Source organism: Cryptomeria japonica, chromosome 10 (assembly GCF_030272615.1).
Source record: "Cryptomeria japonica chromosome 10, Sugi_1.0, whole genome shotgun sequence".
NCBI classification, from domain to species: domain Eukaryota; kingdom Viridiplantae; phylum Streptophyta; class Pinopsida; order Cupressales; family Cupressaceae; genus Cryptomeria; species Cryptomeria japonica.
Genome location: NC_081414.1, coordinates 833,542,683 through 833,547,867, shown reverse-complemented (window position 1 = coordinate 833,547,867; position 5,185 = coordinate 833,542,683).

Below are 5,185 nucleotides of genomic sequence, written 5' to 3'. Positions count from 1 at the left end.
TTGTATGCGTATACACATATATGAAATGTGTTACTACTTTATGTCTTTCTTAGTTATCATCAATGATGCCTTTTGAGTTATTTGGGGCTCCTAGGGGCCTTCGTTAAGGGGATCCTTTATCTCCCTATTTGTTTATTATTATGGTTGAGGGTTTGGACATATTTATTAAGCCTCAAGTTTCCCAAGGATTGATTTAGGGTTGGAGTGGGGTAGTGGGTTTCCAAAGTAATCCCACTAGTAGTTTGTGAATGGTACTAATTTTATGGGGGTTTCCCATCTCCATGAAGTTGAATCTTTTAGGAAAATAGTGGATATTTTTTCAGCTGCTTTAGGATAGAAAGTCAATGATTACAAATCTTCTATCTATTTTTTTAATACTATTTTGTAACGCCATGCTAAGGAACCCCAGAGGACTAAAAACTAACAAACTAAAATAACATAGCAATAATTTTTTTTCAAAAATATAATACATTGTATCATTTAGCATGTTATACAAATAGCCATTACAATGCACATGCATAAGATAACATACATTTTAAAACTATGTCCTCTATGGGTTCCCTAATGTCGACACTATGCAACAAATCTAAATATAAATGAGAATATATAGATTATTGATGAAATAACTATAACATTGCATAACATCTACAATTATGTTCATTTAAGCACCATACCAAATGTTCATATGATAACCTTTCAACATGGAATAAGATAGGAAATACAATCACATATGAGAAGTTAGTACCAACTTCGATCTACCTAAACACTATTCTATCATTACATTGAATATTAATTATATCTTGATCTAAATTGCATCAACCGCCTTATGGAGTGTTCAAGAATCAATTTAAAATACAATTGTAATGCTTCTCAGTGATACATAATACATCTACTAATTACAATTACTAAATAACTTGCAACTTGAATGAAAAGGTAATAGAATGAAGAAGACAAGATCTTTCCCAAATGAACACGAACAAGTCACTGGGCCCCAATGGAGGTTGGCAACAACCATGTGACCATGTGGAACCCTCTAGTCTACCCCGCTGTGATAAGGAGATAGACACAAGGCCCCAAACACACAAGTAGACAAGGAAGGGAAACAAGGTCCACTCTCAAGCACAACATCAACATCCATGAAAAAAAGGTATAAACATGTATAAACCACATACAAGGACAAATGGGTCAATGCAAGAAGATGAGTCCACTTTTTGGCCAAAAAGTGGAAGTGTTTTCCCTGATTTTTAGATTTTGTCTCATTTGAGCTTAAATTTTGAAACACTTGGAGATTGAATCTTGGAAAAAGTCAGTAATATAAAAGATAGCCCTCTGAGTGTGCTTTCCAAATATGTAATTTATTTTAATACCTACATAATAAAAAATAACTTTTGGAATGGAGTTCTAAAAACTATGTTTTAAAAATGCCTGTTTCAGGACCATACCATGCATGTGTACGACCCACACTTTTTGACACAATTCAAATTATTTTCTCAAAAAATTTTGGGAAATGGTTTGTAACTCACTGAAGATTGATGAGCATATTTTTCTATATTTTTTTTTAAATATTTTATTTTTTATTAATTTTTTAATGACCGTAATTATGTTTTTAAAAATTTGATGTGTACGACCCACATAATTTGATGTAAACTTAACATTTTTAATTTTTGTTTTTTTAAATAGAAAAGAATTTTGTGTAGATTGATGACATATAATTTTTTTTTCAAAATTCATTAAAATAAAAAAGTTATTAAATTAACAAAATTAGTTAATATTTCAATTTTATGGACCTAATTTAGTATAAATTAAATGAAAAATAGTTAAAATAATCATTTTTTAAATAAATTTACATATTTAGAATCTAGACAGCATAATCTGAAATGGGTTTTTATTTCGTATAAAAATTATCTAATTATAGGCACGTAAATGATTTCAGAAGATCATATTTGTGCTTTCATTCATGGAGATTTGAATTTTTAGGTCCATGTCTCAGGTGTGGCCATCCCAGGCCTAATCCCGAGCCAAGTGGCAGTTTGTGGAATCAACTTGAATAGAACGGGCCCCCGTTTTCAAACAAGGGCGGCTTATGGAAAAAAAAGAAAAAATACAATTTAGAAACGGGGGCCCATTTTTTAGAAACGGGCCCCCGCTTTTAAAAATGGGGGCTCACTTTAAACAAAGCGGGGGCCCGTTTTTAAAAAATGGGCCCCCATTTTTTTAAAAAGTGGGCCCTTGTTTTGTTTAAAAGCGGGCCCATTTATTTTTTCTTCAGGCCCCCGTTACCTTTCGGCTCAGGAGCCCGAAGCATAAATAGGCCCCCATTTTTTGAAAATGGGCCCCCGTTTATAAGAGTGCGTTTTCCAACGCGTGGACTTTTGCGAATTTGTGACTCATTACCTTGCACTTGCCCAAATATGAAATATGACAAGGATCCACCAAAGGCTTCTACTCACAACCACACCAAATAGGATGGTAGAGTACAAGAAGGAAAGAGTGTCATCGCATAGCCTAAAGAGATAACTCCTTCGGAACTGAATAATCCTTTCATGAAGACAAGGATATTCGACTATGCCAAATCAACGCCCTTCGGATGATCAAGCCTTCCCACTCCCATTATTAGTCTACAAAAGAACTTAAGGCCACAAGCAGTGCACCGTTATTATCTTATTAATTTATTTTACCCTAGTTCATTAATTAGGTTATTAGTTGATTAAGAAACTCTCCAATGAGTTATCCTAGCAGCCTCTTTAAGGTCCCGACCTCCATTGAGAGCCACTTTTCCTTAAAGAATCTAGTTACCCATACCTTATGGTTCAATTCAAGGAATCATAAATCACTAAAGCATATACATATCAAATTGGACATACATGAATCCATTTTCAAAAGATTGGATACATAATCAAAATTAGGATTTACACAAGACCCTAATATCAAGGGGTTAGCCTTGAAACAACATATGAATGCAAAATTAACTAATTTATACCATAACAAGGCATAAGGAATGGGCATATAATCACCACATCCTCCCAAATCATGTCAACCATACTCAAAACACAATATTGATAGAGTACAAGACCTAATTGAGCCTCTAAGATGATTCTAGAACCAAAACAAGACAAAAAAACAAATGTAGAACCCAAAACTAGTTTTTGTGCACTTGATATAATATGTTGCATAGTTCTTATTTATGTGCACTTATTGCCTAGAATTGTGTACTTATAGTCTAATTCTGCACAATTGCCCTCTAACATGCGCACTTGACCTGGGTTGACTTAGGACATCCAATTGGGCAATGTGATGACTCGAGAGGCAGAATAAGGGCAGAACCCATTTGAGGAGTGCCTGATATCCTCCCAAAAAGTCAACCAGATCATCCACAAAGTCCATATATAGAAATCAAGAATGCAACTTTCACATTAAACCCAGTTTAACCATTGAAACAAGAGTAATGTCAATTAGAACTTTTCAATTTTTAGATCAACAATGAATAGAAATTCCAGAGTTATATTAAATAAATCAAATCAACACATGTTATCTTAAAAACATGATAAATTCAAAGATACACAAGGAAAATGAAGAACCCTACCTCCAAATTGAAGATGAAGGGAAGAAGGAGAAACTTGCACACCAAAAGTTCCAGCCAAAAGCCTCTCAGAATTAGCAACAAATCCAATAGAAAACCACTCCAAATCCCAAACAAACGATCTTTAAAACCAAGAATAATCTCTTCATGAATCAAAGCTAATGATTGCACTCAATCTCCATAACTCTTGAAAAATCTCCTTAAAAAATGGTAGCAAAACAAGCCCCAAAAACTCCAAAAACCAACCATAAAAATCCTTCCCAAAACATGTATGGGAAGTGAAAACCAATCCAACCACCAAAAATAACCAAACATTAACAAATCACCAATAATTTAATAAATACTCAATTAATAAATCACCAAATATAATTACTCCTAGACACAATAATCATATATTAATTAATTAATATTTTTATTTAATTATTTACCCCACCAATATAGATACTTTGCCCTTTAATATAATGCTTCACACATAAAATATAAAGATAAGAGATAGAATATAGGAATAGTCCAGTACACTCAAATAAATAATCATTTCTAAATGTAATTATAGAACTATAAAAGGTATAAATGTCACTTAAAATAATATAACCTAAAATAATATCATAAATAATATAACATATCACTTAATAAAATAAATCAGAAATAACAACGAATATAACCATCATAAATCCAACCAAAATCACACAAGCTACAACCACTTCACAATGGGTAACCGGATGTTGCTTCCATGACAACCCAAGAAGGTAGACTTAAGACCAAGATAATCGCCCTAATTCAGGTTTTTATCTAGGGATAGGTCAGATGGACCTTAATGCTATCTCCATATAAACCACCATCGTGGATTGCATAGGCATGCTCAGACCTGTGAAGCCCAGATGGAGTTGATGCCTTGTACCTACATCAACCAAAACATAAAACACTTGCACAACATATATATACATATACATATACATATATATATATACCTAATCATAATCAATTCTCTAATAAGATCACTGTTGGGAATTAGTGTTCACATAGGTGGTAATATTGCATCATAGGATGCATAAATAATTATGCATAAAATAATTAGAAGGTGTTGATATATGTGTTGTAAATAAGTGACATATTAATATTAAGCTGTTTGAGAAACAACTTAATATTATTATTAGTCATATGGTTTGTTAATAGGTTAGTAGATTGGTTATAAGTACTTGACTGTAGGAAGTTGAGTTGTTAAATCAACTCAATATATTTAATAGAGTTGTTATAGGAGGTTTCTTATAAAATAAGATTTTGAAATCCTATGAAGGTGTAATGTTTATTCAATGAAATAAGGAAGTGGCACGTATTATTCTCTATAAATTATTTGCAGCTACAATTGCCTCTTCTCATATTTTTTTGTCATGGTATCAGAGCAGGACGGCTCAGAGTGATGTAAGGCTTATGCCGATCAAAATCCAAGAAAGAAATCGTAGCTAGCTTGAAGCAAGAAGAAGAGACGTCGTTGTGAGGTCATTGTTCAAGTCTCTACAGACTACTCATCCCTCAAGGCCACATAGGTTGATTTATCAAATTCATATTGGCATCTACATTATCCAGTAGCATATAATTCTTGGGATG